Source organism: Phyllobates terribilis, unplaced genomic scaffold (assembly GCF_046119375.1).
Source record: "Phyllobates terribilis strain yellow unplaced genomic scaffold, ASM4611937v1 Scaffold_2__4_contigs__length_985480577, whole genome shotgun sequence".
In the NCBI taxonomy this organism is placed as follows: domain Eukaryota; kingdom Metazoa; phylum Chordata; class Amphibia; order Anura; family Dendrobatidae; genus Phyllobates; species Phyllobates terribilis.
The window spans coordinates 326,651,564-326,676,426 of record NW_027362762.1 but is presented as its reverse complement, the minus strand read 5'-3'; positions in this window follow the sequence as shown (position 1 = coordinate 326,676,426).

The following is a 24,863-nucleotide window of genomic DNA, read 5'->3' as shown; positions in this document are numbered from 1 at the left end:
CGGATCCTGATCCTTCTGTCTCAGTACTGTACCGGAGGTTGCTACTGGCAACGTGACCTCCTCTTCTGCTTCTAACGGAGGATCCACACTCGGAACAAAAGCACACAGCATTACATTTTCTTTATTTGTGCTTTCAGCAAAGGCTACAGGAGCAACTTTTTTGTGGCCCTTGCGCCGTCGACGACGAGAGGGGGACTTTCTCACCTCGTCAAGCTCCTCCTGACTGAACTCTCTTTCTACTGTCATAGTGTCACCGTCAGCTATGGGGTCTTTGTCACTCCCCATGGTGTTGTGGACCAAAAAGTCACCTCCCACGTTGACGTCAACCCCTTCTACTAGAGCTACCCCGTTATCAACGGTCAAATTGTCATTTTTAGGCCGTACCAATCCAAAACCAGTAACAAATTTTGGTTTTCTATACTCCATGCTCTTTTGAAAATCCGCCCCCTTTTGAGACTCTGCCCCCTTTTGGACACCCACACCTGTAGGTAGATTTTTTTAAAAAAAATCAGCAATAGTCTCAGGACCCAGTGCACAACGTCTCTTACCACCTCCCTGGGCACTCTGGGACAATACTGGCGCTCCCGGAGAGTTCACAGAATGGTCCACTGTCCGTATTCTCCACCACATGTAAGGTAGCGCTATTCATCATGCTGAGGGACACTCGCTTCACCGGGTCAATTAAAGCACACATGCAACGTCTTTCCGGTATTTTACAATCCAGCAGTTTATTACACTTTATAACTGCTTATAACATAGTCCATCTCAGTGGCTCACCGACATATTACACATATAATGTCCAAGAGCCTTTCCAGTGACAGATATGTCCACTTGGCTCCAGATACAGCCTTCAGCAAGGTAACAATATAAATGTCCACATCAAGCAGCGTTTTTACCTTTGCCGGGTTTTAGCTGCTTCTCTCAGCTCGGTTCTGCCACCGCTATGGCTTCACGGCTTCCCAGATGGGCCTCCGGGCCTCGTACCTTCAAAGGCTACTGGTATCTCAAAACACAGGGGAGATCCAGCCTCTGCCTTTCAGGCTTCACCAGGCCTCTCTTTCTTGGCATCACAAGGCCAACGGTGTCCCACACACAGAGAACAGGCCTCACGCCTTTTTCTAGCCTCTCCAAAAGCACCAAGATTTATATATCCTTTAGTGCATACAGGACCTGTGCTGATGTCACAGTTATGTGATCAGTCCATCTGTGTGCACAGGACCTGTGCTGATGTCACATTCATGTGATCAGTCACCTCAGGGAGAGGTACATGGTCATCCAGAACACACCCTGGACCATTACAGTAATGCCGCAAGCTGCTGCATTACAATACCCTATGACTGTATAGAAGACCCACTCCTTTCCAATGGGAACATGTCATTACTGTGGCCCAGCTCTATGTGTATTGGTATTGGGGTTTTTCCTAAATTTTGGCAGCCGTTGGACTCACTGCATACCCTATAGCTGTATAGCAGACCCGCTCATTCTTATGGGAACATGTCGTTACTGAGGCCCACCTATATGTGTCTTTAAATTGTTATTGGGTTTTTTCCCAAATTTTGGCAGCCCTTGCAGTCACTTCATGGACATTACCACTATAGGAAACCCTCTCCTTTATAATGGGAACATTTTCATTACTGAGGCCCTCCTCTATATCTCTTCAAAGGGGTATTGGGGTGCATCCAAATTTTTGGCAGCCCTTGCAGTCACTACATACCCAATAACAGTATAGGAGACACACTCCTTAATAATGGGAACAACAAAGCAAAGCTGACTGCTGGCTTTTAAAAATAGTAAGGGCTGCCTGATGGCCCTATAAAAATAGTGTTTATGACTTTCAGAGTCCCTCCTTCATAAATGAAACAGGATGTGTCTGATCATGTCTCACACACCACATGGCAAGATAAGGTAGTAAAATGTTAAAATGACATTTACCTGTGAATGTATTTTTCAACGTTGAAAGCAATGCTAAAGTGCAAAAACGTATCAACAACGCTACGTGTGAACATAGCCCAAGGTGTGGAGGAGCATTTTAGTTTTTGTATATTTATTTTGCCTTACATACAAGTCATTACCCTGGAAAGGATGTTCCTTAACATTTTTCCCAGGAAAATCCATTTTGGTTTCGTTTTTGCATGTTTTATTGTGAGTCCTTAAAAGTGGCATAATACCTCTGACAACATTGCTGACAGTAGTAACCTGGAAGTCAGAGATGTTTACAGGGGTCTTCCCCATTCTGTTCCCATGTCATTTGAGCACTGTTCCCATTGATTTCGGCAATTTTTAGTCCCTCTGCAGACCGCCGGGGGGCCGCCGGAAAAATGATTTAGTTTCCTATTGAATTACATTGGGTTCGTTACTCAGACCGAGCACTCGAGCATTCCAATTTGCTCGACCCGAGCAACGAGTACCCGAGCACTTTAGTGCTCACTCATCACTAATTAGTGACCAATATTGACACCCTTTTATTTAATAACAACAAGCCTTCTATACATGGAGTCAATTTCTTATCAGTTTCTTAATCTGTTGATGATCAACTTTTTGGGCAGCACCAATCACAACCTCCCAGACACTGTTCAGAGAGGTGTGCTATTTTTCTTCTCTTGTTTAAGAACCAAACTTAAGAATTCTCTACCGCTTTTTGAAGAAAGTGTCTTCTACAAATTGGCAGTAGGTTTAGAAGTTGATTTTGAGTCCATCTTCCACTCAAAAAGATCCAGTTAGATCATCATTTTTATACCAGCCCATAGCAGTACCCCACCTCCACCTTGCTGGTGTCTGAGTTTTGCGCCCATTACAGATCTACTCACTGGCCCATATATCTGGTCCATCAAGAGTCACTTTCATCTCATGAGTAGTGTTGAGCGATACCTTCCGATATCGGGAAATATCGGATCGGATTGGATCGTACCGATACCCAAAAAATATCGGATATCGCCGATTTCGATACCGGAAACCAATGTAAGTCAATGGGACACAAATATCGGAATAAAAATAAACCCTTTCTTTCCTTGTAGGTTAATTCTACATGAAGGAAAACAACAAAGAATAATGTAGAATGTATTACATGAAAAGCCGGCAATTCAGCAGCGGCATACACCGGTACCCGACAATTTAGAACAGAAAGAATAAAGCATCACACATAGATTAGATAGATAGAAACATGTCAGTCACATACATAAGAAGTACAGTGATAGTGTTGATTACTGTACTTGTCATTTAGTGTTAAAATAAAGGATTTATTAAAAAAAATTGGCGTGGGGTTCCCCGTAATTTTAGTCTCTAGCGGAGGTTAAGCAGATGGCTGGGGCAGATGTTTGAAGCCTGGGAAGGGGGTAATACCCACAGAGCTTCCCAGGCTACTAATATCAGCCCCCAGCTGAATACCTAGCCTTTACTAGCTATTAAAATGGGGGACCCCAAACAAATGATGTGGGGTCCCCCCTATTTTAATAGCTAGCAAAGGCTAGGCAGACAGCTGGGGGCTGATATTAATAGCCCAGGAAGGGTGCCATGAATATTGGCCCCCTCCCAGGCTAGACACACCAGCCATCAGCCGCCCCAGAAATGGCGCATCCATAGGATGCGCCAATTCTGGCACTTAGCCTCGCTCTTCCCACTGCCCTGTAGCGGTGGCAATGGGGTAATAGGGCTGGGGTTGATGTATGCCAGCCAGGTACAGCATCCAGGAACGGGCTGCCCCCAACCACCAGATGCCTATTTGTACCTGGCTGGACACAACAATATAAGTAACCCTTTTTTGTTTTTCATTATTTCATGAATTTCATGAAATAATTTAACAAAAAATACGTGGGGCTCCGCCCTATTTTTGTGTCCAGCCAGGTACAACTAGGCAGCTGGGGGCTGGAATCCGCAGCGCAGGGAGGCCCAAGCGTTCTGCCCCCCCCCCCTCTGCAAATTGCAATCCACCGCCGCCCCAGAAAATGGCATGTTCATAGAAGCGCCATCTTCTGGCGCTGTACCCAACTCATCCAGGGCCCTGGTGCGGTGGCTCACTGGGTAATAAAGGGGTTAGGGCCAGCTTGGCATTATCAGCTGGCCCTAAGCCCGAAATTCAATGGGTCACGCCAATATTAGACATGACCGCCATGAATTTCTAGTAAATTATTTAAAAAAACACAACACCCAGAATAAAGTCCTTTAATTGAAATAAACACACAATTTTTTAATGCTCTAAATTAAACCATACTTATCATCACGCCCATTCCAGCTGAAGCCAACGATCTCCTGCAATAAAAGTAAAATAATAAAGCAACCTCATCCTTACCTTTTCTACGACAGCTTCATCTCTGCTACATTGACAAGACAGGCTGGATCGCAGCCGAAAGCTGCCATCCAGCTTGCCATGCCGCAGACACTGAGAAGCGCATGCATGCTTGCGCTCTGCAGTGTCTGGCTGTGACGGCATACAGATGAGCCGAGGTCATGTCCAATGAACTCGGCTCACCTCATGCACGTCACTGACAGCGTGGGAAAATTCTACTGCGCTCAGCGCTTCAGCAGGAGAATTCTCCCACGCTGGGATGGCATTGAGATGACAGGCTGGATGGCAGCTGAGCGCTGCCATCCAGCATGCCATCCTTCATAGACACTGCAGAGGGCAGGCATGCTTGCGCTCTGCAGTGTCTCTGAAGGATGACAAGCTGGATGGCAGCGCTCAGCTATTATCCAGCCTGTCATCTCAATGCCATCCCAGTGTGGGAGAATTCTCCTGCTCAAGCACTGAGCGCAGGAGAATTCTCCCACGCTGTCAGTGACATGCATGAGGTGAGCCGAGTTCATTGGACATGAGCTCACCTCATGCACGTCACTGACAGCGTGGGAAAATTCTCCTGTGCTCAGCGCTTCAGCAGGAGAATTCTCTCACGCTCACTGCAAGCGCAGGAGAATTTTCCCACGCTGTCATTGACGTGCATGAGGTGAGCTGAGTTTATTGGACATGACCTCGGCTCATCTTTATGCTGTCACAGCGAGACACTGAGGAGCGCAAGCATGCCTGCATTTCTCAGTGTCTGCGGCATGGCAAGCTGGATGGCAGCTTTCGGCTGCGATCCAGCCTGTCATGTGAATGTAGCAGAACTGAAGCTGTCGTGGGAACCATGGAAAGGTAAGGATGAGGTTGCTTTATTATTTTACTTTTATTGCAGAAGACATTGGCTTCAGCTGGAATGGGCGTGATGGTAAGTATGCTTTAATTTAGAACATTAAAGAATTATGTGTTTATTTCAATTAAAGGACTTTATTCTGGGTGTTTGTGCTTTTTTTTAACTTTGACTATGGGGTTAGTAATGGGGGTGTCTTATAGACACCTCTCCATTACTAACCTGGGCTTGATGTCACCTGGCATTATAAGCTGACATCAACCCCAGCCCTATTACCCCACTGCCACCGCTACAGGGCAGTGGGAAGAGCGAGGCTAAGTGCCAGAATTGGCGCATCCTATGGATGCACCATTTCTGGGGCAGCTGATGGCTGGTGTTTCTAGCCTGGGAGGGGGCCAATATTCATGGCACCCTTCCTGGGCTATTAATATCAGCCCCCAGCTGTCTGCCTAGCCTTTGCTAGCTATTAAAATAGGGGGGACCCCACGTCATTTTTTTGGGGGTCCCCCATTTTAATAGCTAGTAAAGGCTAGGTATTCAGCTGGGGGCTGATATTAGTAGCCTGGGAAGCTCTGTGGGTATTACCCCCTTCCCAGGCTTCAAACATCTGCCCCAGCCGTCTGCTTAACCTCCGCTAGAGACTAAAATTACGGGGAACCCCACGCCAATTTTTTTTTTTTTAATAAATCCTTTATTTTAACACTAAATGACAAGTACAGTAATCAACACTATCACTGTACTTCTTATATATGTGACTGATATGTTTCTATGTATCTAATCTATGTGTCATGCTTTATTCTTTCTGTTCTAAATTGTCGGGTACCGGTGTATGCCGCTGCTGAATTACCGGCCGGCTTTTTTAAAGAGATGGTGCATGAAAACACTATTATTTTTTTTAATAAATCCTTTAACACTAAATGACAAGTACAGTAAGCTGAGCGCTGCCATCCAGCTTGTCATCCTTCAGAGACACTGAAGAGCGCAGGCATTATGGGAACTTCCGATTCCGGTATTCAATATTCTAAAAGTATCAGAACTCAGTATCGGAACTCCGATACCGCGAATATCGGTCGATACCCGATATTTCAGTATCGGAATGCTCAACACTACTCATGAGTCCATAAAACTTTTGGAAAATCTGCCTTCAATATTTCTTGTCCTAGTATTCACATTTCAACTTATGTTTCTTGTTTAGGAGTAGTCTGGTTTCAGCCTTCCTTTTCTAGGCCATGTCTCTGAGCATTGAACACCTTGCACTTTTGGGAACTCCAGGGTAGCTGCAGTTCTAGAATATGACAGCTCTAGGGGATATTGGTTTCCTGGTCAACTCACGGTTCAATTCTTAAAAATCTTTCGCAGTTAAAGTGCACCTTGTTTTGTTAATGTTTTTTATCAACTTTTTTGCAACCCTGTTGACTATTTGAAACATAACTTTTGATGGTTGTGTGATAATGACCCTATATCTTAGCAATTTCAAAAGTGCTGCATCCCTCTATAAGACTTTTAATTTTTTTTTTACTTTTCAGAGTAAGTGAAATCACTTTATAGCCCACTTTTCCTGAGGACAACAAGCTGCCTAATAATTATGCCCACCTTGATAAAGGGTTTAGATAGCCGGGTTTTGGTGTTGCTGTAATCTCATGTACTTTCAGAGCTAAGTGTTTCATCTGTAAAGCTTTCCATGGATAGGAGTCTTAGTCAGGGCTCTGTCCTGCTCAGCCCTTATTCACATTGGCGTCATATGACACATATGACACATGGTAAGGTTTTAATACTAGATCAAACAGTCCCGATGGGTACACCTTGTCATGTTGCTTTTTTATCACAATAACAATAACTAAGTACCATATGTTACCAATGCTACCAATACGCTTTTCAATTGAGTGTGTAATTTGCCATATATGACCAGAGTCCCCATTGGTTCACTTTCTGCAGCCTGGCAACCATTAAGATAGGCACAAGGGGAAGGAGAAGGACTGCTTGGTCCTTGCTCATATTGTTGTCAAGTTTCCTAGTTTCCTTTTTTGCATGTGAGCAGGGAATGCTGATTCTGAAGGAAAACCATAGTTGCTAGTATATTTCTGACAGGATATTATCTGTGACTTATTTTCTCCCTGTTGAGCCTGCAGACTGCTAGTGATTTGTTGGCCAGTAACTTATATGAGAATTGACACATTCAAAATGACCACACAAAGGACTCACCGCCAGCACAACTGCAGCTTTTTTCAAGCACTGCTAAATTTCTTTAATCTAAAGCTGTTATGACATCAGTGGCTCCCAAGCTGACTGCAGAAGAAGAAAATCTGCCCTTGGAAGATCTTTTAGAAAGTTGTTGGCTATGCTTTTATCACCGACATATCCCACTTCCTTTTTGATGACACCTCCTCATTACCCCAAGTTGGTTACCAGGTCCAGTGCAGCACACAATCATCAACTTCCTCATCATCCATGACTGGGCTGACAGTTGTCTCAGTGTGGTAAATGTCTTGACACCCTTGCCCCTTTCTTGATTCCATCTCTAGATTTGCCTTGATTTACAGTTGCACTAACACACATCAGCTGCAACTACCAGTCTCCCTTCCATCACTGCTGCCATTACTAATAACAACACCAACACAGGAAAATATTTGGGTCCTATGGTGATGAGGATAGGCTTGAGCCACAGGATAGCCACCAGGTACCATGTCAGGTCACTGTCCAGACCTGCAGCAGCTGACCCACGGGTCTGAGCAGGTATTCGAGGTACAGAGGGGTAAGACAGAGGCACAGTCAGATGTTCCGGGGACGAGGCAGGCAGCACAGGTTTATTAAACAAAGCCAATGTCAGTAGCGAAGAAAACAGACAGGAAAAAAAACAAGCTGTGTCAGTGATGGGAGATATAAACAACAGGACACCTTGAAAGGAACTAGATACAAACAGCAAACTGGAATCTAAGCTGAAGCAAAGTTGTGGAGGGCAGCGCTGCCTAATATAGCACCCGATGGTTGGTGATTGGCTAAGGAATACAAATCTTGCAGGACACAGCAGGGTTAAATTCCTGCAGGATATGGCCATGCCCTCCTATAGCCATGTGGAGACATCAGGGATATTCAGCAGAGTTGGAAGTGCTGCATGGACTCAGTGCGGCGGCAGACATGATTAAACGAAGAGCGGCGAAAACAGTGAGTGGCAGCTTGTAACATGCAAGCACACATTCTGTGAATTTTCATAGATTCATATTTTATGTGTCTAAAATCTTTTGTGCTGCTTGTCTCTGCTGTTTAGAGCATTAATATTGAAGAAATAGTGTGGAATAGTAATTCAACTGCAGTAGGACAGATGCCAACTACACCATATCACTGATCAATCACACTGAGGCTAGCATTGCTGCTGGTACTTCTCCTATCTCTCTCCCCCTCTTTCAATTGAATCTCATTATTATTCCCAGACTAACACTCTCATCTTTGTCTTTGCTGCAGTTATTCAACACATTAATATTATGAGCATTTTTTCAATGTTTTAGTCTTTATATTCTTGTCTATAATAATCAACTGTGATCTTGACATGCTCTCACTATTCTAAAATCACCCTAAAATAGTTGCTGCATTCCTTGCTTAGGCTTTTATATAAACTATGATGTCCCTCCTGATTGGCTGCACTATACCATACAATGTGTAAGAAATTGTGGAGAATACAACGTGGTTACAACTAAGGTCACATGAGACTTCTGTGATTAAGGCAATCTTCTGCAATGTATAAAAAAAAGCAAAATACTTTTTTTGGGCAATTTTACGCTAATCAAATCACAAATTGTTTCAGTTCCCTGGGACCAACAAGATAAGTAAAATTTTACTTTTACTTTTTTTGCATTTGAATCAGTTCGATTATCTCTAGTTAAAGAGAAAAACTCCCAGCAGGGAATGTGCTAAGATACAGAGCAATAATTATAACTCATCTGTTATATTCATTGTGGCTCTACTGACAATGCTCAATTGGTCTTTACCAGTCTTTGCTTACTCAGCTGTAATGTTAACATGTGACTGCTTATTCTAATCTCTGGCCTTAGTGGTGATGCTTGCATGTATGGCACAGGACCACTGAAATTGCAGACTTGTGTGAATGTATGTCCACTCACTTCAGAAAAGTACTCAAAGATTACTTGAAAACTGTTATGGGTCTGGGTGGTGGAACCTCTGTGCCGAGGTGCAAGGAGGGACCCAGAGGGGCGTGACTAAGTATCCACTCGAACCGACCCTGGTCGTACGGCAGCAACGACACCGTGACCAGGGAGGATCCGGGCTGAGGGACCAGGTGCTACTCTGGGGACGACCTTGTAAGAGAGCAGGTGGCTCCCACGGGTCAGATGGCTTGAATTGACCGGTATGGCGGATGGAAACGGCAAGCAGGCGGAAGTCTCTGGTAGCAGACAGGTGGTCACAGTTCGAGAAAGCAGGGCAAGTAGCAATCTTTAGGTTTACTAGGAAGGTGGTCACATCAAGTGACGGCAGGGTCTCCAGGCAGGCTGGCAGGAAACAGGCAGGTGCTCCCAGGTGAGCGGGCAGACAGACAAGGCGGGTAACTGTCAGGTAACTGGTGGGCGCTCCCAGGTGAGCCGGCAGACAGGCGGGGCAGGTAACTGGCAGGTAACAAGTGGGCGCTCCCAGGAGAGCGGGCAGACAGACGAGGCAGGTAACAGGCGGGTGCTCCCAGGTGAGTGGGCTGATGGACACAGCAGCTAACAGGCGGGTGCTCCCAGGTGAGCGGGAAGACAGACGAGGCAGGTAACTGGCAGGTAACTGATGGGCGCTCCCAGGTGAGCGGTCTGACTGACAAGGCAGGCGGATGCTCCCAAGTGAGCGGAGAGATAGCCAAGGCAGGTAACAGGCAGGTAACAGGTGAGCGCTCCAGGTGAGCAGGCTGGCAGGCTCGGCAGGTAACGGACAGATAACAGGCTGGCAGGCAGGACGAGAAGTCATGCTAGCAGCGGGACTTGAGGGCTGAAGCACAGATCAGACACAGTGCAAACAACTTTGCTCGGGCACCTCCATTTTGGAGGAGGTGCCTTATATATGAGAAGTCCTCCGCCAATTGGCCGGGGACTCCTTAGGACGACGCGCGCGGCCCCTTTAAGAGAGGGGGAGCGCGCGCGCCCTAAGCACAGTGCCCGGGAAGGAGCGCGCGCCGGCAGCAGCGGGGGAAGGAGCGCTGGAGGACGCCGCACGCTGAACAGGAAGGTGAGAGGGACGGCGTCTCTGCCTAGCAGGAGGCAGAGACGCCGATGCAACAGTACCCCCCCCTTTAGGCCGCCCCTTTTTTAGGCCAGAGAGAAATTTCTCAAGGAGAAGCGGAGCGTTGATGTTCTCCCTGGGTTCCCAAGTTCTTTCCTCAGGACCAAACCCCTTCCAATCCACCAGAAAAAAGGTTCTCCCTCTTACCCTCTTGGTGGCCAGGATACTCTCCACTTCAAAGACGTCCTCAGCAGAAACCGGAGTAGGAGGAGTACCTGGATTGTCGGAAAAAGTGTTAAGGACAACGGGTTTGAGGAGGGATATGTGGAAGGAGTTGGGAATGCGTAGGGTGGCCGGGAGTTTTAATTTATAGGCCACTGGGTTAATTTGCCTGAGGACTTCGAAGGGTCCGATGAACCGAGGGCCCAACTTGTAGGAGGGTACTTTGAGCCGCACATATTTGGAAGAGAGCCAAACCTTGTCTCCCAGACGGAATTGAGGTGGATCCAGACGTCTCTTATCAGCATATCTCTTCATCCGCTTGGAGGACAGAAGAAGAGCGAACCTGGTACTCTCCCAAATAGAAGAAAATTCGCTGACAAGAGACTCTGCGGCAGGGTTGTCCACAGAAGCGGAGACAGGAACTGGAATCCAGGGATGTTGGCCACCGACTATAAAGAACGGGGATTTGGAAGAGGATTCGCTCTCATGGTTATTATAAGAAAACTCAGCCCATGGTAGGAGATCCATCCAATCCGAATGGTGGGCATTAACGAAGTGCTGGAGGTAGCTGGTCAGGATCTGATTCATCCGCTCCACTTGACCATTGGACTGTGGATGGTAAGCGGAGGAGAAATCCAGGGTGATGTCTAGCAGCTTACATGTGGCTCTCCAGAAGCGTGAGGTGAACTGAACCCCACGATCCGACACGATGTGGAGGGGGAGACCATGGATGCGGAAGATGTGGCGGATAAAGTCTTTAGCCAGCTCGGGTGCAGATGGGAGACCAGGCAGGGGAATGAAGTGGGCCATTTTAGAAAAGCAGTCAACGACCACCCAAATGACTGTACAACCGGCAGAAACAGGAAGATCGGTGATAAAGTCCATAGCAATGTGCTGCCATGGAGCAGCAGGTACGGGCAGGGGCAGGAGATGGCCAGCTGGTAGATATCTGGGAACTTTGTTACGGGCACAGGATGAACAGGCCGCGATGAAATCTACAACGTCCTTATGCAGGGTAGGCCACCAGTAATGCCGGATAATGAGCTGAAAGGTCTGCTTTTGGCCAGCATGGCCAGCTAGTTTAGAAGAATGTCCCCAGCGAAGAACCCTCGCCCGATCTGGTACTGCTACAAACGTCTTACCGGGTGGAAGACGAGTCAGATCCAAGGGGGCCACATTCATCACCTTGGAGGAGTCAATGATGTGCGTAGGCGCCTCCTCTTGATCGGAGGACAAGAAGGACCGGGACAAGGCATCAGCTTTGAAGTTCTTGTCCGCCGGGCGGAAATGAAGAATGAAGTCGAAGCGGGCAAAAGACAACGACCACCGGGCCTGGCGAGGATTGAGTCTCTGGGCATTTTGGAGATATGCCAGGCTTTTGTGATCCGTGTAGATGATTACCGGGTAAAGAGCTCCTTCTAGCAGATAGAGCCACTCCCCCAGTGCCAATTTGACGGCAAGCAATTCACGGTCTCCTATGGAGTAGTTGCGCTCAGATGAGGAGAAGATTTTGGAAAGGAAGCCGCAGGTTACCATTCTCCCGGTAGAAGATTTTTGAGTGAGTACCGCTCCGGCTCCCTAGGAGGAGGCATCAACCTCCAGGTAGAATTGTTTATTACAGTCTGGATGATGCAGGACGGGGGCAGAGGCGAAGGCTCTCTTTAAGGAAAGGAAGGCTTCCTCGGCTTCAGGCGACCATACCTTGGGATTTGCCCCCTTACGGGTAAGCGCAGATATGGGAGCAGTCCGGGACGAGAAGTGTGGGATGAAAAGACGATAGTAATTGGCGAAGCCCAGGAATCGCTGTATCGCCTTCAAACCTTCTGGACGGGGCCATTTTAGAACAGAAGAGAGCTTCTCGGGATCCATTTGCAGACCTGTCTGGGAGATAACATAGCCCAAGAATGGAAGGGAGGTCTGGTCAAAGAGGCACTTCTCGTATTTGGCATAGAGGTGATTCTGCCGAAGCCTAAGCAGGACCTGACGAACATCCCTCCGGTGTGTGGGGAGATCCGGAGAGAAGACCAAGATATCGTTCAGGTAAACCACTACGCAGGAGTACAGGAGGTCACGGAAGATGTCGTTTGCCAGCTCTTTAAAGACAGCGGGGGTGTTACAGAGACCAAAGGGCATCACAAGGTACTCATAGTGACCGTCCCGGGTATTGAAGGCTGTCTTCCACTCGTCTCCTTGACGGATACGGACCAGGTTATATGCTCCTCATAGATCCAGCTTGGAGAAGATCCTGGCGCCCTTGAGACGGTCAAACAATTCGGAGATGAGCGGCAGGGGGTATTTGTTTTTTACAGTGATTAGATTGAGTCCTCTGTAGTCAATACAGGGACGTAGTGAGCCGTCTTTCTTTTTGACAAAGAAGAATCCGGCTCCAGCCGGGGAGGTAGATTTTCGGATAAATCCCCTAGCCAGATTTTCTTCAATGTATTCAGACATGGCCCGGGTTTCGGCCTCAGACAATGGGTAGATACGCCCACGGGGAGGAGTGGCGCCAGGTACCAGGTTGATCGGGCAGTCATATGGCCTATGGGGTGGCAACGTCTCTGCTTCCTTTTTACCGAAGACGTCCGCATAGGGCCAGTATGGAGCCGGGAGACTGGGTAGATTAGCTGGAGTAGGCGGAGGTCGAGCTGGGCGGACCGGAACCAGACAGGTCTTATGGCAGTCAGGACCCCACCGGAGTACTTCGCCGGAACGCCAGTTCAATACGGGTTCATGTGTCTGGAGCCAAAGTAGACCTAGCAACAGGGAGTGAGAGAGTCCGGATAGCACATGGAAGGGGATCTTCTCAGAGTGCAGCATTCCCACCTGCAGAGTTAAGGGTTCAGTGACGAGCAGGATGGGTACTGGATGGAGTTTTCCATCCACGGAGGCAACTGACAAAGGTTCAGTGAGAGGCTTGGTGGGAATATGGTATCTCTCTACTAAGGACTGGGAGATGAGGTTCCCTGCCGCTCCAGAGTCCAGGTGAGCGATTTCAAAGTGCCAATCCTCGCCCCTGGAGAGAGAGACAGAGAAAGTCAGGGAGGGAGAGGACTTACTTTTGTCTAGGACGACCTCTCCGAGCGATCCTAGGCACCGGCATTTCCCGGCCTCTCCGGGCAGGAACGGATCAGGTGCTCCTTGCTGCCACAATAGAAACAGCTCCCCTCGGCCCGGCATGACTCCTAGTGGGATTTGACCAATTTGGTCTGGTCGACCTGCATGGGCTCAGGTGAGTGCGCCCGGGGAGTGACTGAAGAAGAGACAGGTCTCTGGAAGTTAGGAGCAAGGCGGGGAAACCTTCTCTCGCTGGTGGTTTCCTTGGTACGTTCCTAGAACCGGATGTCAATCCGTGTAGCAAGTGACACCAGGTCGTCCAGGGTGGTAGGGATGTCCCGACCGGCAAGTTCATCTTTAATCCGACCGGAAAGACCCTCCCAGAAGACGGACAGCAGGGCCTCGTTATCCCAGGCAAGCTCAGAAGCGAGGGATACGGAACCGTATTGCATATTGGCCTACGGTGAGACTCCCTTGGCGGAGACGTAGCAGAGAGGAGGCTGTCGAGGTCTTTCATCCCGGTTCATCGAAGACTTTCCGGAAAGCAGTGATGAAAGCTGACAAGTTGGATACTAGGGGATCCCCTCTCTCCCACAGGGGATTTAGCCAAGCCAGTGCCTCCCCAGTGAGATGGGACATGATGAAAGCCACTTTGGCCCGGTCGGTGGTAAAGTGATGTGCCAAGAGTTCAAAGTGCAGGGTGCACTGGTTTATGAAGCCCCGAGCTTGAGCGGGGTCGCCTCCGAAACGAGGAGGTGCAGAAAGCCGGGGTCCGGAGCAGGATGCCATGGTATTGATGGGCAGCGGCGCTGCCGGGGTGCGAGTCGTGCAACTAGCGGTGGTTGCTGGTGAAGCAGTCAGTGTCTCCAGGTGGGAGTTGACATTCCGCAGGTGGTTCAGGATTAGAGATGAGCGTTGTTCTACTCGAACTGTTCGCCAATCTCAAATTCGAGCTGTTTTGGGCGGTGTTCGAGCCGTTCGGCGAACACGAACAATTTGAGAAAAATTCGGCTGTTCGAGGTTATGTTCGATAACTGTTCGTGCACCAAAATCATAACTGGATTTTTTTCTCAGTAATGATGAAAATTAATGTTAATACGCAGTTTGAGTGTACAGCGGGGTGGGGGGAGGGGCAGGGGATGGATCTCTGCAGGAACAATGAAGATCTCCATTTTTTTTTCTCTTTCCCGCATTTGCAGTGGGGAGGTGCAATCTGTCAGCCTATCAGCAGCGCACACACGGAGCGAAGTGCTTTTTTTCACACAAGCAAGGGCATGTGTCATTGGCAGTGTATGTCACATGTCCTTGCCCTATAAGACCAAGCCATTTTCCCCGTCGCCACCATTTTCTCACTGCTGCAGCTGCGTGTTAGACGGCACCGCTGTTGCTGTGTGCGCTATACCTTGTTAATTTCAAGCCAATTTTCGCACAAATATACAGATAGCTTGGGAGTAGGGAATAGTTGTGATTGCAGTCCTTTTAAGGACTAGGTTACAGCATTTCCTACGACTTTTATCAGGGAGGTCTGTGCTCTTAAATAGATAGGTTGTGGGAGTAAAGACTAATTGTAATTGGAGTCCTTTTCAGGACTAGGTTACATGAGTTCCTATCAGTTTTTGCCAGGCAGGTCTGTGCCAGTGCTGTGCAAGTTTATTTCACAGCATTTGGCTGAATCTAGCAAAGCTAATCCTTTTTGGCCTATTGCAGAGTGTGTTAGTCAGTGGAGTAGCCTATCTGTGTTGCAAGATATACCACCTGTGTATAGAATACCAATTTTTTTACTGCACCTAGTGAAGTAAAATCTTTTGGGCATAGCATCATTCTATTAGTCCATCTATACTGACCTCCATCAGGTTGCAAATTAAAACTAATTTTTATCTGCATCTACAGTACCTCTGAAAAAATATTTGGGCTTCTAGCAGTGTGTGGAACTTGGTCTATTAGTCCATCTATACTGACCTCCATCAGGTTGCAAATTAAAAATAATTTTTTTCTGCATCTAGCTCTGAAAAAAAATTTGGGCTTCTAGCAGTGTGTGGGACTTGGTCTATTAGTCCATCTATACTGACCTCCATCAGGTTGCAAATTAAAAATAATTTTTTTCTTCATTTAGCTCTGAAAAAATATTTGGGCTTCTAGCAGTGTGTGGGACTTGTTCTATTAGTCCTTCTATACTGACCTCCAGCAGGTTGCAAATTGAATATAATTTTTTTCTGCATCTAGCTCTGAAAAAATAGTTGGGCTTCTAGCGGTGTGTGGGACTTGGTCTATTAGTCCATCTATACTGACCTCCATCAGGTTGCAAATTAAAAATATTTTTTTTCTGCATCTAGCTCTGAAAAAATATTTGGGCTTCTAGCAGTGTGTGGGACTTGGTCTATTAGTCCATCTATACTGACCTCCATCAGGTTGCAAATTAAAAATAATTTTTTTCTTCATTTAGCTCTGAAAATATATTTGGGCTTCTAGCAGTGTGTGGGACTTGTTCTATTAGTCCTTCTATACTGACCTCCAGCAGGTTGCAAATTGAATATAATTTTTTTCTGCATCTAGCTCTGAAAAAATAGTTGGGCTTCTAGCGGTGTGTGGGACTTGGTCTATTAGTCCATCTATACTGACCTCCATCAGGTTGCAAATTAAAAATAATTTTTTTCTGCATCTAGCTCTGAAAAAATATTTGGGTTTCTAGCAGTGTGTGGGACTTGGTCTATTAGTCCATCTATACTGACCTCCATCAGGTTGCAAATTAAAAATAATTTTTTTCTTCATTTAGCTCTGAAAAAATATTTGGGCTTCTAGCAGTGTGTGGGACTTGTTCTATTAGTCCTTCTATACTGACCTCCAGCAGGTTGTAAATTGAATATAATTTTTTTCTGCATCTAGCTCTGAAAAAATAGTTGGGCTTCTAGCGGTGTGTGGGACTTGGTCTATTAGTCCATCTATACTGACCTCCATCAGGTTGCAAATTCAAAATAATTTTTTTCTGCATCTAACCCAGCCAATAGTTTTGGCCTAATACCACAGTTTGGCCACTCAGCTCTGCTCGGTTACCATCCATTGTTTTTTTGTGCAAACAACTCCAGAGTTGTGAATTAGTTAACCACCAAAATGAGTGGAAAAAGGCCTGCTGCTGGTGGAAAGGGGAATAGGCGTGTTGGGAAGGGGAAAAAAGGTTGTGTCCATGGGGTAGGTGTTAAAGCAACAGTAACATCTGCAGAAGAAAGACCATCTTCCAGCCAAACTAAAATGTCTACTTCTTTTAGCGGACAATGTGATAAGATCCCTTTCTCACGGCCACGCCAATCGCTACAAATTCCAGATGAGGCACAAAAACAGCAGGTGCTTCAACGGATATCAATGAGGAAGACGATGATAAGACTCAAATACCTGATTGGAGCGACAACTTTAGTTTTTTGTCAGGGCAGGAACAGGTTGGCTCTGAGGACGACGGGTGTGATAACGCACAGGGTGATGATGATGAGGTCGGAGATCCCACTTACTGTCAACCCACAGTCAGCCAAGAGATGAGGTCAGCAGAGGAGGTGGAGGAAGATGCTAGTGACGACGAGGTCAGGTTGCGCCTTCCTGGACAGAGACGTAGTACTGGAAGCACGTCAACAACTGCATCCTCAAACACAACTCTGCCTCTCACCACAAGTCGTGGTGGCTCTTCAGGTCGCATGGGTGCTAAGCCTTGCATAGCCTGGGCATTTTTTCAGATCGATAAAGATGACCCAACTCGTGTTATCTGTAACATTTGTCAGCAAAAGCTAAGTAGAGGCCAAAAAATACATAGTTTGAGTACTTCATGCATGAACCGGCACATGGACATGAAGCATAAGTTGCAGTGGGAAGCTCAGTGTGCTACAATGCGGCCTAGCCGGCCGGGCCAATCACCGTCTGCCATATCTTGTGCATCCGCGGCCTCTTCATCCTCTGTGACTGGGGGGACAGCAGTCACACCTGTTTTGGGGCGCAGACCTGCCACCTCTTTACCCGCAACAGCCAGCGTGATTGGCAGGTCATCATTTTCTTTGGAGGTGGTAACACCAGCTGGTGTTGAGCGCTGTCCGACATCGATAGCACCACCTTTGGATCAAGGCAACCTAACATGTCCGCCTGCATCTTCCTCACAGACCGGCAGTTTGCCGGGGACACCCTTATCAACCCCGTCTAAGCACAATAGCCAGCCCTCGGTCCCTCAGATGTGGACAAGTAAAAGACCATTTCCTCCTAGCCATGAGAAAGCTAAGAGGTTGAATTTCACCATCTGCAAGCTATTGGCTACAGAAATGCTGCCTTTCCGCCTGGTGGACACAGAGGATTTTCGAGACCTTATGTCCGTCGCAGTGCCCCAGTACCAGATGCCCAGTCGGCACTACTTCTCAAAGAAAGGTGTGCCTGCGCTCCACCAGCATGTCGCACACAACATCACCGCTTCTTTGAGAAACTCTGTGTGTGACAGGGTGCATTTCACCACAGACACTTGGACGAGTAGGCATGGACAGGGGCGTTACATGTCGCTGACTGGGCACTGGGTAACTATGGTGACAGCAGGACAAGGGGCTGCTGTCCAAGTCTTGCCGTCCGCACGAGTTGTGCGTCAATCCTCTTTATGTCAAAGTTCCTCCACTGCTTCTGCCTCCTCAACCTCCTCTCGGTCTTCCACCTGCACCCAAATCCTGTCTGGTCATGCCACAAGCTTTCTAACTGCGCAGAAGGGATCCTGCACACCTCCTTACTATGCTGGCAGTAGGGCTCAACGTCATCAGGCGGTTTTTACATTGAAATGTCTGGGAAATGTGAGTCACACAGCTGAGGAGTTGTGGTCAGCTCTGGAGAACCAATTTCATGAATGGTTGTCTCCACTGGACCTGAAACCAGGGAAGGCCGTGTGCGACAATGCTGCAAACCTGGGTGCGGCCCTTCGCCGGGGCAATGTCACACACGTGCCTTGTATGGCTCACGTGTTGAACCTGGTTGTCCAGCAATTTTTAGCCCACTATCCCAGACTAGATGGCTTTCTGCAGAGGGCACGGTCGCTGTGTGCTCACTTCCGCCGTTCGCATCCCGCAGCTCAGCGACTTACATCTCTACAGAAGTCGTTGGGCCTGCCACTTCACCGGCTAAAATGCGATGTGCCTACCCGGTGGAATTCAACTCTGCACATGTTGCAGCGACTGTGGCAGCACCGACAAGCCCTGGTGCAATACGTTCTGACGTATAGCCTGGGCCAACGAGATTCAGAGGTGGGGCAAATCACGCTGGAGGAGTGGTCTCAGATCAGGGACCTATGCACCCTTCTGCACAGTTTTGAAATGGCGACGAAGATGTTTAGTGCTGACGATGCCATTATCAGCATGACTATTCCGGTGATTTACATGCTGGAGCACATGTTAAACAGAATTCGGAGTCAGGTGGTGGCACAAGAGGAGGTGGAGGAAGTAGAGGAGGAGGAGTTGTATGCGGAAGGGCTAACATCTGCAAGGTCCAGACGGTCGGCAGCACCAAGGCGGCAGGCATGTGAGGGTGGGGGAGATGGTTTTACCAGGGCGCATGGTAGCAGCCAAACTAGTGAGGAAGGTGCAGGAGCCCAGGAAGAAGTGGAGGACGAACTGATGGAAGACTCATCAGATGAGGGAGACCTTGATCACATTTCTGTTGTGCGAGGTTGGGGAGAGAGGACAGAGGAAGGAAGCATGATTGTTACCTCGCCACCAACACAACAGGGACTTGGTGCTCCTGGATGCGCAACACACATGAGTGCCTTCTTGCTGCACTACCTGCAACATGACCCTCGAATTGTGAGAATTAGAAATAATCCTGACTACTGGGTTGCCACACTGTTAGATCCCCGGTACAAAAGTAAATTTGCAGAAATTATTCCTGCCATAGAAAGGGATGCACGCATGCAGGAGTATCAGCAGAGACTGTTGCAGAATCTTACATGTGCTTTTCCACAAAATACCAGTGGTGCACGTAGTGAATCTCACAGTTCCAACTTGCCAACCGTGGGACCGTCAAGTGTTCAGCACTCAAACCGTAACAGAACCACAGTATCTGCTGGTAACATCAATTTTGCGGAATCATTTCACCACTTTTTTAGCCCATCCTTTGCAAGGCCACAGGAGACAAGAAGTCTGACACATAGTCAACGCCTAGAGACGATGGTACAGGAGTATCTCCAAGTAAACATTGAAGCCACGACTGTGTCACTGGACCCTTGCTCTTTTTGGGCTTCCAATCTGGATAAATGGCCGGAGCTAGCCACTTACGCCTTGGAGATCTTGTCATGCCCCGCAGCCAGCGTTCTGTCTGAACGTGTGTTCAGCGCTGCTGGTGGTGTGCTGACAGATAAGCGCACGCGGCTCTCCACTGATAATGTAGACAGACTCACGTTCATAAAGATGAACAAATCATGGATCCGAAACGACTTTTCTACCCCTGTGTCATCCTGGGGAGAGTAAAAGCTTGATGATTGGTTAAAATCACCCTACCAACCGTTTTAAGCTTTCAAATTACTAATCATGTTTATCTGTATCTTGACTGGAAAATAATTTGGGCTTTGTAGCAGTGTGCAGCACTGATCCTATTAGGCCATCTATACTAAAGCTTCACCAGATTTAAAATTAAAAATAATTTTTAGCTGCATCTAGCCCGGAAAATAATTTTGGGGCTCCGAGATGCGCAAGGCACATAAGTGCCTTCTTGCTGCACTACCTGCAGCATGACCCTCATATTGTCAGAATTCGAAGTAATCATGACTACTGGGTTGCCACACTCTTAGATCCCCCAAACTTTTCGATCAACCTTTTCATTTTAATAAAGACCAAAAAAATGGTCATTTTTGAAATTATAAGCATTAGCAGGTTGTTAGAAACTGAAATCAAACAGTTTTCAACTCAAAACTTTATTCTAGGTGATGTTACATTTTCACATAGGACCCCTTGTTCGAAAGGAGCTTCTGAACTCTCTCGTCCATTGAATTTGTCAGGTTTTGGATGGTTTCTGCTTCAATTGTTTTGCATGAGGACAGAATACCCTCCCAGAGCTGTTGCTTAGATGTGAACTGCCTCCCGCCATCATAGACACTCCTTTTAATGATGCTCCAAAGGTTCTGAATGGGGTAGAGGTCAGGGGAGCATGGGGGTCACACCATAAGTTTGTCCCCTTTTATGCCCATATCAGCCAGAGATGCAGATGTTTTATGTGCAGCATGAGATGGTGCATTATCATGCAGAAAAATGATCTTGCTGTGAAATACACGGTTCTTCTTCTTGAACCATGGCAGGAAGTGCTGTTTGAGAAAATCCACATACATTATGGAGTTCATCTTTAGCGCCTTCAGGGATCCTAAAGGGGCCGACAATCTCTCTCCCCATGATTCCAGCCCAAAACATTACTCCACCTCCTCCTTGTTGGCGCTGTAGCCGTGTTTGCGTGGGGTGTCCATCAACCAGCCATCCTCCACTCCATCCATCTGGACCATCGAGCGCTGCACGGCACTCATCCGTGAACAAAACAGTTTTGAAATCAGTCTTCATGTAATGTTTGGCCCACTGGAGCCGTTTCTGCTTGTGTGAAGTGGATAGAGGAGGTCGACAGGATGGCGCATGCACAGCTGCAAACCTCTGAAGGACCCTGCATCTTGTTGTTCGGGGGACGTTGGAGGCACAAGCAGCTTCAAAAACTTGTCTGCTGCTATGACAAGGCTTTTTTGCCGCTGCTCTTTCAACCTGACGTAATTGCCTGTAGGAAAGAGTCCTCAATTTGCCCTTATCAGCACGCACACGTGTGTACTGTGAATCAGCTACATACTTCTTGATTGCCAAGACACTTCATCCTGATCATCGCACAATGTTGATTGTAGTCATGCCTTGACCTAAACACTCCACAATTTGTTGCTTCTCAGCAGCCGACACATCCTTTTTCTTTCCCATTTTGGCAGAAAATGTAGGCTGCTTAATAATGTGAGAGAGCCTTCTTAAGTAGTCTTGCCTTTCATTGGACACACCTGCCAAACTAATTAGCACAGGTGTCTGCAATTGCTTACAGTGATATAAAGAGCCCTGACACACATCACCATCAATGAGTTTAACTGACAAACAAACAAATTCTTCCCTTATCACTCCTAAACACTTTTTGTATAATAATTTGGAACGCAGTGTACATGTGCTTTTCCACAAAACACCAGTGGTTCATGTAGTGAATCTTACAGTTCTAACTTGCCAACCGTGGTCTGTATGGAGTTGTTCAATAAAGGGCCCAAAATTAAGATAACATAGATGGGAGAGGTCTCTATGAATAGGAATTCCTAAGTATTTGATACCCTGTGAGGGCCAGGCAAAGGGAAAGTTGGACTGGATGGAATCCTATATGGATTTGGGGAGGGAGACATCGAGGGCCTCAGACTTCGCTGCATTGATTTTAAAATTTTACCATGTAACAAAGTGATCTATTTCAGCCATAACAGCATGGATGGATATATGTGATTGAGTGATATATACTAGGACATCATCAGCAAATAGAGAGCACTTGTACTCGGTGCCTCCCACCTCAATCCACCTAATATTGGGGTTATGGCGAATTGATGAGAGCAGGTGCTCCGTCACTAGGATGTATAAGAGAGGGGACAGAGGACATCACTGCCTTGTCCCATTGGTGATTGTGAAAGGTGATGAAAATGTTCTGACGCACCCCCTGGGCCTTGGGACACCCGGAGCCGGACCCTTTTTGGTGGATGCTGGTGGTTGTAGTCTTCGTGGGGGCGACCCGGTTCCGTGGCTCAGGGCGGTCAAACCAGTGGCGGAACTATTTATGTGGTTTTGATGTTTAAATGTCCGACTACGCCACCCGTGGATTGCGGTCAGAGTGAACCGCCGCTACAGGGCAGACCGCTGAGGCTGGTGTTGTGGGTGCAGCAGAGCGTAGCATAACTCCCCACGGGAGGAGTATAGCCTCAGGGCAGTGTATGCGGAGGATGGGGGTGATGGTGCAGGGCAGCAGCAGTAACGACACGGAGTCAGTGATGCAGTTCAGGGCCTTTACTCACAGTTCTTATTATCCAGACCACGTCTGCAGGTAACGGCTGCGCACGTCGTACTGTGCTCACCAGGTGAGGGGCTCAGACAACTCCCAGATAACTTTGGAGTGCTTCACAGGACCCCCTTTGTGTGTCCTTTGTCTGGCCTTTCTTACCAATCCTTCTGTCCGGCTGCCTCGGGCTTCCTCTTGGTAAACTTGGCGCCAGTTTCCCTGACCCTATGTGGTGCCTTCCTAGCGGGTGTAGCGAGGGGCTGCGCCACATAAAATGTCACAGCCTCCTGTTTCTAGCTGAGGGTCGTTTCCTGCCTCCACTAGTTTCGGGGACCGGTCTCCCCCTTTGGCCTGACCCCTCCACGCAGGTGGATTCGGGCGTGAAGTGGCGACTCGCCCGTCCGCACCCCTGAGATCCCTTCGTTTCTCGTTCCTGGAGCCTTCTTCGCTCCTCTTCCTTCCTTCTCCCTCTTCCAGGCCTGGGCCTCTGTTACTAGGCCCGCCTCCGGAGCAGAGCTCATGCAGAGCCCCTGCTCCCTGCCACTTCTGCTCAGACTTCTCTGCACTGAACTAAGATGGTGCCCACCTTTTATACTCCCTTCTCAATGCACCCAGGAACTGCTTCCTCCCTGCTCCTGCACTACAGGGTTCCCCTTCCTCAGTGTTCCCTCCCCCCACTCCAGCCAGGGACAGGGACTGTCGTGCCCATCTCAGGGGCATATTGGTCGCCCTGCCCCACGGCAATGTGGTGTAATGCATGCAGGTGTCGGGTCCTGATCCACACTACATCCTTACCTGAGAGTGAGATATCACACCTCTGGGTGAGGTGCAATACCTCTGTAGCAACCGAGCCCTCAGGGTGCTACAGTTCCATTTATCTTCAGCCTAGGTGACGTATTGCGATACAGGGCCGTGATTTTGGCTATAAAAGGGTCCCCTAGACCCCTACCCCAAGCTTTTTAAGAGAATCATATATGGCGTGCCAGGAGACTCTATGGAATGCTTTCTCAGCATCCAACGAGAGTATCTAATTACAAATTTTTAACTGCATCTAGCCCAGGAAATACTTTGTGCCTAGTAGCAGGGTCTGCTAGTCAGCGGATTATCCCGGCTGTTAAGCAAGCTACACCACCTGTAGTTTGGACACTTCATTTTTTCAAAGGAAATGCTTCGGGACCACGGGATACTCAGTGAAGAGCATCAGGAGGCACCCCAAGGCATAGGGGCGCGGACTGGCAGTTGGATGCCTTGCGGTGTACAGCCGAGCTCGATCCTTATAAAAGCTTTTTAACTGCAGCAGCTTTAGTGGACGCTACTGGAGCTGGAATTACGCGGCTGCTGGCATGAGACTTGCTCTCCAATAGATCCTTGAAAATGGATTTAAAGTGTATTTATTCAAATTAGAGAGACAATTTAAATTAAAAAGCTTAGAGCTGCCTCCACCACAGGGGGGCTCGCTCGACCCACCAGCGGACAGACACCAGTATTGGGAGAGGGGGGCTGGCCGTCAGGGTTCCCCCGCGGCTCTGGCACAAACCCGGCGACACGGAGGTGGCACGGGCAGGAGCGGACTGAACGTGTCGGCTTCTCACTTTTTGGATTTTAGAAGGGCATGACATGCCTATATCTGTGTCTCCCGCTCCTTTTACTCCTCCACCTCTTTTCTTTTCGCATGACTATATGTACTTGTCACTTTTCCATGTGTTAGTTGTGTCTTCTGAGCAGTTTGTCAGCTTTTGGACACATTTGAAGGTGTTTTCTATGTGTTTCTATGTGTTTTTGTTTGCCTGCCATTGGTTTTAACGGTGTTCGAAGGTGTTCGACGAACCGAACCGAACTCGAACACTACGGGGGTGGCTCAACACTACTGTCGAACACGGTTAAAACCAATGGCAGGCAAATAAAAACACATAGAAAACACCTTCAAAGGTGTCCAAAAGCTGACAAACTGCTCAGAAGACACTCTCTATAAAAAAGCCAGCCAGCAATTCAGCAGCGGTACCCGACAATTTTGAACAGAAAGAATAGAGCATCACACATAGATTAGATACATAGAAACATGTCAGTCACATATATAATAAGTACAGTGATAGTGTTGATTACTGTACTTGTCATTTAGTGTTAAAATAAAGGATTTATTTAAAAAAAAATTGGCGTGGGGTTCCCCGTAATTTTATTCTCTAGCGGAGGTTAAGCAGACGGCTGGGGCAGATGTTTGAAGCC